The sequence below is a fragment of a genome, unplaced genomic scaffold, assembly GCF_019419815.1.
Source record: "Pyrus x bretschneideri cultivar Hongxiangsu unplaced genomic scaffold, Pyrus_bretschneideri_v1 Contig15, whole genome shotgun sequence".
NCBI lineage: Eukaryota > Viridiplantae > Streptophyta > Magnoliopsida > Rosales > Rosaceae > Pyrus > Pyrus x bretschneideri.
In genome coordinates, this window is record NW_025999446.1 from 6548243 (window position 1) to 6560297 (window position 12055).

The 12055-nt window shown below is 37.5% G+C and overlaps 1 pseudogene; it reads right to left on the reverse strand.

Annotated features, from left to right (window-relative positions):
* Positions 1-4127: 4127 nt before the first annotated feature.
* Positions 4128-5500, reverse strand: LOC125475591 (annotated as a pseudogene).
* Between the last annotated feature and the right edge of the window lie 6555 nt (positions 5501-12055).

A 12055-nucleotide genomic window follows, 5' to 3' on the forward strand; every position in this document is an offset into this window, starting at 1 on the left:
AAACAAATCTTTTCCAAATCCAAACACTTCTCAAAACTTTGTAACCCCTCTCCGTAAAACTTGTATACTTTCCCAGAAATAAAGTATATACTCATATATGTAATATATCTCAAATTATGCTAGACAATATGAATGTATGTCATGCCAAGTATCATAACAGAATGCTCATCATCTCTATGTGAATATGATGGAATAACATATAATCAATTCAACATTCGGCTATAAACATAGTTCATCCTCTTTCATTCTAATCAACTCAGCCCTCGGCTGCATATATAACTCATAATTAACTCATCATAATCAACTCAGTCAGCGACTGCATATATAGCTCATAATCAACTCATCACATCAACAACATAACATCTGGCAGCCGGAGTCACCTAACGTGACCTGTACGGCTGCATATAGAGCTCAAATCATACTCACAATAACTAAACAACTGAACCTGCCCACGAGTCGGAACCACCTAATGTGGTCTGTACGACAGGCCTGGGTGTTACGTATATATACGTTCTAGTGCTACGATCACGTAAGACTGGGCGAATAATCGCACGTCACCTACGAGTCGGAACCACCTCTTGTGGTCTGTACGACAGGCTATGCACCTAGCTTGGATCCAAGCTGAGCATAAGGTGCGGGGAGGTGAACATCATGTGAAGGACTGGCCCTGCTCAGGGCGAGCACTAACACCGGGGATCAGGTTATGAGCTCTCTAAGCATCTCAAGCTACTCATTCTTCATATCTCAATCGTATTTCAATCATATCACAATCATATTTCAATTATATCACAAACATATCTCGATCATGTCAAAATCGCATCTCAATCATATCACACTCATATTTCATTTGTATTTCCATAGTATTTCAATCGTATACCAAACGTATTTCATGCGTATATCGAATGTATTTCATACGTATATCAAATGTAGCTTACCTGGGCCTCCTCAGCACCATGCAACAGTATGCATAATTATGGTAATGCACATATTAAAATATGATGCATGTATGACAGGATATTTAATTCGTATTTCTTTTAAAATACGTTTTCTGGGAAATACGTCAAGTATATATATATGGAAAACAAAACTGCCCACTCACAGATCACATCGACGTCTCGTAGGTCCCTGAGCCTCCCCTAGATTGGTTACATTCTTCTTCTGTATAATTTTCACCTATACAAAAAGTAACCAAATTATCGTTATTTAACGCGCATACACCAAACATTCGTCAATAACTTTCTCATACGTTGCTCAATTTGGGTGTATGAATATACCACGGTGATCTACACGACGTCACGAACGCGTGACAATTTTTAGAACTCAATTCGGACCACGCACGCGCCCCCACGCGCCCCGTCTACGCGCTGCCCACGCGCGCGTCTTCTTCCTCGCGTCGCCGGACTGGTTTCGCCGGAGTTGGTGTTTTGCCGGAATTTCTGGGTAAATTTCAAAGTGTCATAACTTCTTCATTTCTTAACCATTTTCGACGTACTATATATCAAAATGAAGGTATTGACGAGACGAACACATCCATACCTGCCTCGACCCCTAACTCGCCGTGGATTCGCCGGAAAAAGCCTCGAAAGCTCCGGCCAACTTTGACCACAATGATCCCGACGTCCAAACTTCTCCAACGAAGTATTCCGAGGCTCCTTGGGACCTCACTAAGACATCTACAAGCTTAAAAATCCCAAAAACACGCTAGTGTAAGTTTGCATGAATAGTACCTAAATCGGACTACCTCGAATCGACATGAAAACGAAGGATTTCTCACCTGAAAATGGTATGGTTGCACTCGTACGAGCTTCACGAGTCCAAAAATGCCCTTGGTTCCTTCGATCCATCAAGGTTTGGGTGATGTGTGTGTTGTCCGTACGTTTTCAGAAGGAAGAAGAAGAAATGGGAGCTCGGGAGAGAGAGAGAGAGAAAAGTGACAGAAAAGAGACAGAGGGAGAGGAAAACACGGGAGAGTGAGAGACAGTGTGTGTGAGTGTGTGTGTGGTCCAACACATGCCACACCACACAACCAACACTAAACGTAAATGTAACGAACTAGGGGTAAAAAGGTAAATTCACACATACGTTTTTATAATCTCGGGACGGGATGTCACATAAATGGTCCCAGTGGTCATAAGGTAATCGGAAGATAGCCCTCGTGGTACAAAAGTTAGGATTTAAACCCTCATGTGCTAGACCGTTAGTAAATTTAGTCCAAAAGTAATTTTTCTGTTAAATGTCAATTAAATTCAAGGATAAAAATGTACATTGAAATCAAACGATGGAAGCTCAATAAAATCAAATCCAATTCAATTCAAATCCGACGCATTGATGCAATGCAATCAAAGATGAATGCCTTCTTCAAACCCTCTTCTTCTTCACCCAAACCAGCTACCCCACCTCCGCTTGTTAACGACGGAAACGACACTTCAAACTCTTTGTTTTTGTTTTACGCAGTAAAACTAAACTTGTATTCATCGCCAACACAAAGACAAGGAGGCTCGCCTTAAAATAATAATGGCTAGGTTGTTTATTGGCTCCATATATTTATAAATCAAATGATGAACATAATTTAGTCACGAATTGGACACCTAGGAAAAGACGCAGAACCAACACTGTCACTCATACAAGCCAGCTCCAAACCCGCAAAGGGTTGTTTTTTTTTTTTTGGGTGCTGAGAAACTAAGTATCAATTTAATTTTTTTTTTTTTAATTGTGTTGTTTCTGGGTTCTTGAATCCACAAGGACAAAAATAAGAAAGAAAATACAATCAATTAATGCAACTAGGAATTGTAGCAAAGAGAGAAGCAGTGTTTCGAACGCTGTATGTTTGATCCTGCGGAGTGTTGTAACAGAGAGACTAGGGACTAGCATCACGAGAGTTTAAATCTTATTTTTTTTACCATGAGGGTTATCTTCTGATTACCTTGTGATCACATAAATCATTTATCTGATTAGACCTTCCTTTTAAATCAAAAAGCTTTGTACCCATAATTTTTTGGGGATTATTTTCTGCAAACTAGTGAAGGACAAGCTGACAATCGAGTCAAGAGATTCCCTCATTTGCAGTGATTAAATATCGGTATTGGTGAAAATATTAATGTGCAAATTTGTGGAAATATCGATGAATATATTGAATATTGATGTCAATATCAATTGCTTACGATGAAAATGATGAAAATTTAAAATGAACTTCAGGGATTGGCAAGCATTGCCTTAGACGAAATATGAGTTTTTCCGATATTTAATTAATGTATTAGAAATATCGATGATATCTGTTGATTTTAACTTAAACTTAATAGTTTTTCTGATGTAAGGTGAAGTTTAAACTTTATCCCCATTTTCATATCTTTCGTCGATTTTTAGATATTTCTATAAAAAAAAATCGACAGTATAAAAATTAAAAAAAAAAAAAATTAATTAATTATTGCTTTCTTGCAAGACATGGGCTCCAATGGCATCAGCCGTCTAATAGGTGGGTGTTGTGTTTGAAAAGTGCATCACCTATCCAATAGGTGCTTGCCATGTGAATTTTTGTTACAGTGAGTCTCTCTTGCTTTAACACGGTAACATTTTGTTCTCTTTACTCATTAATTGAGAAACAAAACATAAATCACATGTAAACATGAGACTTTCAAGAATTTTAGGTCTCAATCCCTTAATGTTCTCCACGAAATTTCCATGTGAAGTAACTTCAAGTACAAGAAAATATGAATACCTATTGATTTTTATCTTTATCTTTATCCAAAAGTCGTTTCATTAGCACGAGACACCATGTGACGGCGTACTCATATCATGTAAGTAGTTCTTTTGCCTAAGACGACAGATGGGTAAAATATAAAGGGGAAACATTTTTTATATTTGTGACGAGTTATGTCAAACTGCGGTTCACATAAAGAAGCCAAGCGGTATCCAAAGCAAAGAGGTAAAATAAACAGTTTTAAAGGGTTATAGTACACAATATTCACGAACTAAAACCATTTATCACTTATGAGTCGCATATTGTACAACGTTTATATAGGTGTTTGACATCTGCATTTTAGATGCCTTCTGCAAACGATTACTTCTACCAAATATAAAAAAATCGGCATGTCTGTACACGAAATCAGTCACTACCTTATAAATTACCGCTACTGATCTGCAATAGGTCCTGCACTTATAACAACACCAGCCTCTTTCACAAGCTTATCAGTCAACGCCGAAATCTGGGCAACTTCCATTGTCACCGCAGTTAAACATTCATTGTTCTGCACCGTACTTATGCTAGGGTCGTAACCGTTTGGGACAAAGATACTTCCGTCGGCCTCAATGCGCATGCTGCCTTTATGCAAAAGTTCCCCATTCGTTTCTGCAAGTTTGTGGAGTACATTAGTTGCGGCTTCAGCTTCTATTTGGGCTGCCTCAAGTTGAAGCTTCTCGATTGCCAAGTCTCCGATGCTCTTCTCCCCTAATATCTCTTGCACCAATGTGTATAGCTTTCTCAGATCGTTAGCATCTTCAGCTTCTTCTTTCCATTGCTTCACTTCTTGTTCTTTTGTTTCTAGTCTCCTGAGAACCATCTTAAGCTCCTCGTCTTTGAGCTTAAAGAGCCCTCTGAGAAGCTAAAACTTCCATTTCTTTTACCCTTAAGCTGTCCCTTGCTGAATCAAGCTCAGTTTGAAGCTGTTTTATCTGCAACCTGAAATCATCAGTTGGTTTCTCCCATAGTTTCTTCAGTAAATTGTGGCCCTTGTCATCAAGCGACCCAGATTCATTGTAATCTTCATCCTTGATGGGTATAACCAATTTATTAGTGAGTTCTACGATCCGTTCCACCACAGTTTCAACTTCTGAATATTTCAGCTTTGTATTATTCAACTCATTTTGCATCATTTTTACACATTCATCTTTCTCCTTGAGTAGAGCAGTTGCTTGAATAAGCTGGTCCTCTTTACTGTCCAATAACATCTTTAGCTCTGCAATTTCTTTGTTTACTTCCTCTAGCTTATTCCTTGCATTCAAAAGTCCCGAATCTTTTTCATCCAAAATAACATTTATAGAATCCCACTCAGATTTCAAATGCTGAATCTCAAGCTTAGACTCCACATTTCCGATTCTTTATCCTGAAGAAGATCACACATTCTCCAAATTCAGCGCTTTCCTTGTTAGCTTGTTTTGGAGAGAAGAAATCCCATTGATAGCCTGATCCAGAGAGTATCTCTCTTTCTTCAACACCTCCTGTAACTCTCCCATAAGCTCCTTTTCCATGGATAATTCCTGTTCAAGCTCCTCCTTTTGAGCCTCCACAACCTTAAATGGTGACTCACCATGTTCCGGAGACCATCACCAAAAGGCAAGGCTTCAAGAGTCTGGCTATAAAAGCAGCAAGGGACACAAGGGATAAGGATACTTAACCAATCAATCAAAAGACATCCAACTTTGCTCTCAAACAAGCAAGAAACCAGAACGCTTCATTTTGTCCAGACTCTACCCTTTTAGTAATAGATCCAACATAGAAAGCCATCTTTTGTCAAGTTTTAAAAGCTCTGCTACCTTTCCCAGTATTGTAGTATCGAATCACCTTAGTAAACTTGATTTACATTTCATTCTCTAAAAGATTGCAACCCTTGTAAAAACACAAATAAAAGTAGTTGCAAGAAGATGAACCTTGCCTAACAAGGTTATAATCTTGCCCAGGTCTCTTTTGTTTGTACTTACATAAAGTAGATATGTTGTTTAATGTATCTTCCATTGTGTTTTAAATCCTTTTCAACTGATTTTCATTCAAAGTTTTCATCTATGATTAATCTGGCTAAATTAACCTTGCTTCTTTAGTGTTAACTGTAATCAAAGAAATAGTTGGAAGGGTCCTGAACTCCTTTTATCTGGACATATAATATTATGAGTAAAAGTCCTTGTGTACAAGGCAAGAAAAAGAACTTTATACAGACTTAACCCATCTATAACAATCCAATAGAATCAAGAAGTCTAAGTAACTTGTAGCGCAAGTAATCAACCTAGTTAAAAAAGAACAATTTGTTATACAAAGATAATAGTGGCACATACAGGTCCATATTAGTTTTGATTGTGAGCCTCAAGACCTAACAAAGGTCCCACAAAGGCACCATTCAAACTAATAGCAAACTCATATTGTAGCACACCAAGCAGCAAACCTTACCCGACATGCAAGATCCCAGGGAGTTGTGCGAGAGACAAATCTAGCCCGAACTGGTACAAGTAAAGGCTTGTTCAATTAGAAACTAATCCGGCCACAAGTAGGCACTATTTACAGTCAATATTTCCAAATGATTGTGTTATTATTGGTTAGACGAAAAATTATACACAACAATTGAATGGACAAAACCGAAATCACACAGCACGGCAAATTGGCAATAAGCAACAACTCCCTAAACGACATTAGTCTCAAGCTGCAACAACACTTCAATTTCTAAACAGTTCAAACTTTATCCACATGAACTTCAATCCCTGCAATTTTATAATTTCCCGCAAGTGTCCTAACCACAATCTCTGAAACAAAATAAGTGCTAGATTATCAAATTAATTGAAATTATTCCCAAGTTACATGGTAGATTTCCAAATTTCATTCTTTCTTCCACTTTCTCGGAAACCAAACACAAGATGCAACAACTATTCAAACCTAGAGAGAGAGAGAGAGAGAGAGAGAGAGAGAGAGAGAGAGGTGTTCGAGCATCCCCAATGGAGGCTTTATCCTCTATGAGGCTACTATATTTCAAGCCTCAATAAGAAATTTCATCTTTAATGAGCCAGAAAATGGGGCTAGATCCATCGCTAGGCTAACAACTTCATTTCTTAGGTAGCATAAAATTGGGCTACATCTAATCCTCAAAAATAGTGGGTCCCACAAAAAAAGTGATAGCCCATGTGAGTAAAATTTTATCACTCTCCCTTCACTTGTGAATACACTTATACTCTTCTTTTATTCTTTTTCAATTTTTTTTCTTACATATTTTTCTTGCAATATTGGCTTATTAATGATTGTTTTAAATTCCATAAGAATTGAATTTTCAAATTGATTTAAAGTTCATAGGCATTGGTGGGTGCAATTGTCAAATAAAATTTTTCAAGGTTGTATGATGCTAATTTACCAATTGGTGCTACATAAATTATTGTGTTGTATGTGAAAATCACATTATTTCAAAAGGGGTTTGTATCTTTCAACAGATAAGATTGAGATAAGAGAATCTAATCCAACGAATGGTTCATAAATGATGAAATCTAACTTTGTCACAATTTGAACTTTTTTACGTTAAAAAGTTTAAGATAGCACGTCCAAAAATCAACTTAAGAAAAGTTAACACACAAAAAAAAAAGAGTTATCGCATAATCAAATTACTACATAATTAAACAGTTCATAAAAAAAAAAATTAAGATAGCACGTCTAAAATTCAACTTAAGAAAAGTTAACAAAAAAAATAAAAAAATAAAAAATTATTGCATAATCAAATTACCACATAATTGGTAGAGATTCTTTTATAAAGCCTCAAAGATTCCTCAGAGCTCTAAATAGGCTGTATCTACCACTTTTCCAAACCTATATAGAGCCCCTCAGATGGGGATGCTCTTAGGGACCTTGCAGCAGGGTTGAGAAGAGGAGGTCGAAAGATTGGAGCGAGCGGCGGCTGAGAAGGCCATGAGGTTCAACTGCGGGGCACATCACAGCTCTGCCATCGCTGTTGGATATATTTCTGATCTCAATCAGAATTCAATAATTCAAACTTTCGGACAAAAAAAATCAATCGGAGAATCTACAAGAGGAAGAAGATGGAGCTGAAGCTTCCATAGAGAGCGAAATAGGGCCGCGGGCGCACGTTAGCATATGCTAGTAAGACTCCGATCCTTTCTACATTAGCATCGCTGACTCTTCAGAAGCTTTCGTGGCTCAAGCTATGCTACGCCGCTCATAAGTAAAAATAGAAATAAAATTAAAAATAAATAAAATAAAAACTCAATCCGGAAAATGACGTATTGGATTTTGGATAGTGTAAATCCTACGTGTAAATGACGTTGTGTTGGACCCTGTGGTTACTCGCCATTTGGCAGTATGTGCAGGGCGCTCTTGTTTTCGGTGTGTGGTCCCCACAAAGGACAGGTCATTGGAGAACACATAAGTCAAAAGACTTCAAATTAGACGCACTTAGTACTAAGGTCTAGTAATTTTCCTCTTCACCTGTAAGTGAAAGGTCTTAGATTCGATTTTACCAAAGGCAAATTTGAACCACGTTATTGTTAGCCCATTGTGAGGTTTAGAATTATCTTGGATGATTTTGGTAGAGAAATCACTTTCAAGTGGACAATATTATTGCGAGTATCAAACCTAAGATCTCTTACTTATAAGTGAACAAGAATACCACTAGACCGTAATATATTTTTAACTAAACATGAAAACCATCATCCAATAACAAGTCTAGAATTACATAGGATGATTTTGGTAGAGAAATCACTCTCTTAGTGTCTCATTGTCCTTATCAACATGGCTAATAATTAATAAAGTTAAATGAAATGCACTCCTTTTCCTAAATTGTACTCAATGATGCAATGAAAATGAAAGGAAAAAATCTGTTACCAAATGAGATTTGTTTGATGTGAGATCTAAACAAGAAATGATCATTTTTTTAGTTAGATAGGAGTCTAGACTAGGTGTGTGATGTGATTTACTCAACTTGCTGATTATAAATTTTAGAATATGCTTGGTGGATGATCACATGTTATATGGGCCTTGTTCGCATCGAGGACTAAATTGGATTAAATAACCTACTACATTAATTGATGTAATGAAGTTTGAAGTGAATGTTTTTTGCATACCGAGGGAATTGATAGGAGCATATTTATGCGACTTAATTAGTTTAATTCCTTGCATTTGTGTTGTTAGTTCCTAGTTATTTTAGTATTTTAAGCTATTTTCGTGTGTTTGTAGATCCAAAGGGCTAAAGTGGCAAGAAAAGGCAATTTGGAGCATTTTAGAGCAGTTTTGGGCTTGAAATGGATAGCACATGCATGGGGCAAGGTGGATGGATGAAATTGAAGTTCAAGAAGGACTAGGAATATGCTAAAGAGATGGAAGAAATTAATTCAAGACTTGGAAGAAAAGGAATCAACTACAAAGAAGGAAACAAGAGCCAAACTACCTTATTTTGACTCAGTCAATCCTAATCTTTTCCTACTTATGTTCCAGCTGCAAAGAGGGTTCCTAATTAATTTAGAACACGTAAATATAAGTTCTAGAAGCACTAATCCCAGTCAAAGAGGGATGCCGCATCAAATCTACAAGGAATCCTTCCTTGTCATGCAAGGAAGTCACATTCCCTTTTCTTTCTAGGCTTGCCGCATATCACTTAGTTTGCATGCATGAATTTCATGCTAGAATATAAGGGAGTTTCACCTAATCATTATGAACTTATATTCATAAGTAATGGAGGTTGCTAGTCACAATCGTGTTAAGTAAATTCCTGGCAGGAGTATCATGTTGTTCATAGTTACGAATGTCTTGTCAATGCTTATGATTTCCACAAATCTTAATGATCTTTGATTGTATCTCTATTATGCTATTCATGTAGGGAACTATTGAAGGATAATTTGGTTGCCGATGCATATTCCATCCAATTCAATAACTTAAGGAAAATCTGAGGGTTAATTAGTGCTGTTCACGGTTAATCTGGGGTGTTGAGGTTCATGGTTTATTGGAAAAGCAACTGGAAATCGATTTGTATGCAAGTGTGTCATGTGTGGAGAATGACCCTTTAGCTAGCTTATCACCCATTAATTCACCCAATTTCGTATTAAACTCAGTTTGTTTTTGCAATTACTTGTTTTTACTTTATATTCGTCAAAACCAATCCCCCCCCCCCTTTAATATTTCGTGTTTTACTTAGTTACAACCTATTTTAGTTTGTTTCCTTTAGTGTTTTGAGTCAAGTTAAAGTTAGAATTTGTATAAATCATTCTTTAGTTTCTGTTTTGAGTCAATTTGCTTGTTTTGTGTTGTTTTTGAGTCTTTTTAGTTTGTTTTGAGTTCTTTGAGTCTAGTTAAGTATTTTCAAGCCTAGTTTTATGTTTTTAAGTTTAGTTTTGTGTTTTTAAGTCAATTTAGAGTAGATTAGCAGTCCCTCCTAATCCCCGGCCTAGAATGATCCCTACTTACATCTTTACTACAACTGTCAATAAGAGGGTTTAATTTGAGTGCTAGTTTATATCACATCAAATTTTTGGCACCGTTGCCGGGGGATTAGTAACTTTGCTAATCCCCCGTTGTTTATTTTTGTTTCTTTTTTGTGTGTTTTTATTTTAGTTTCTGACCTTGTTTTGTTTTCTTGTTTTTAGGTACTAGTTTATGACTCGAAGTTCTCAACCTGTTCGTGAGCAATCTTTGACTTTGACAACAATTTTGAACGAACTTTGAGAAGGAAGAGGAAGGAACCATAACTTAATCCACATAGTTCTAGCTCAATATCTGAGTTTAAGAAGGAAGAAGAGGCCACGGCTCAGGTGGAAGAAGAAGCACAAGTCATGGCAGCGGATAATCGAATAATCAAGGAACTTTCAGCCTCCGGATTGGACAATGCCGCACCCCTATGCATTCAATATCCTAGGGCAGCTCAAGACAAGACCGATGAGTTCGAATTGAAGTCTAGCTTGCTGCATCATATTCCCAAATACCATGGGCTGTCCATGGAAGATCCAAACAAGCACTTGAACGAATTTGAAGTGGTATGTTCAAGCATAACCCTAATCAACGTGGATGGCAACATTTTAAAGATGAAAGTTTTTCCATTCTCTCTTTTGGAAAAAGCTAAGGATTGGTTGTACGAATTGGCACCTGGAACTATCACTTCTTGGGAAAGCATGAAAAAAGCATTCTTAGAGAAATTTTTCCCAACTTCAAGAGTCATTCTTTTGAGGAAGAAAATTAGTGGCATTCAACAAAACCAAGGAGAGTCTTTTCCAGCATATAATGAGCATTTCAAGACTCTAGTTGCATCATGCCCTCAACATCAAATGAAAGAAGAACTTCTAATTCAATATTTCTACACAAGACTTTTTCCAATCGAAAGACAAATGTTAGATTCCTCAGCGGGAGGAGCTTTGGTTGACAAAACACCAGTCGATGCCAAGACCCTAATTGCCAACCGAGCTTTGAATGCACAACAATATGAAGGAGTTAGACAAAGAGACCCTCCACGGCAGCAACATGTGAATGAGGTAAGTGCAATATCTGAAATTCAATCTCAATTCGCTAATCTCACTCTTCTTGTGTCACAGGTTGTCGAAAAACCCAAAGTGCAAGAAACCACAATATGTGGCATGTGCTCTATACAAGGATACCAATTTGAAAAATGCCCTCAATTGATTGAGAATGAAGGATGGGAATCTGCCAATGTCATTAGGTTTCAAGGCCAAAATTAGCCCAAATATGATCCATACGCCAACACTTACAATCTGGGTTGGAGAAATCATCCAAATATGAAGTGGATGGGGCCTCAACAAACTCAACAACAAGGAGGATTTCATCCACCACCCCTTGGGATATTTCAAAGGCCATTCACACCAATGCAACCTCAACCACCTCCAGTTCAATCAAATTCAGGTACATCTTTGGATAATGATAAAGTTATTCAATTATTAACCATTTTGGCGCAAGGAGTCCAAAATCAAACCCAAGCAATGCAAAGCCAAAAAGGTGGATGAATTAGAGAAGCAAATGGGTCAAATGGTGGAATTCATGGGCCAATTCAGAGCGCAGGGCAGATTGCCTAGTTCAACCGTTGTCAACCCGAATGGAGGATTTGAATCTGTAAAGGCCATCACATTAAGAAGTGGCAAGGAAGTTGGAACCAACCCATAACTATCCAAATCAAGCCAATAAAAGGATGAAAAGCTACTACAAGAAGAGAATGACCAAGGCCAAGCCTCGGCAAGGGTGGAGCAACCCTTTCCACAACCTTTTAGGGACTCTAAAACATCCAATTCAGGTAGGTTAAGTCCAAGTTTGGTTAATTCTAACCTTATTCCATCAAATGTGCCTTTCCCTCGCAGATTTATG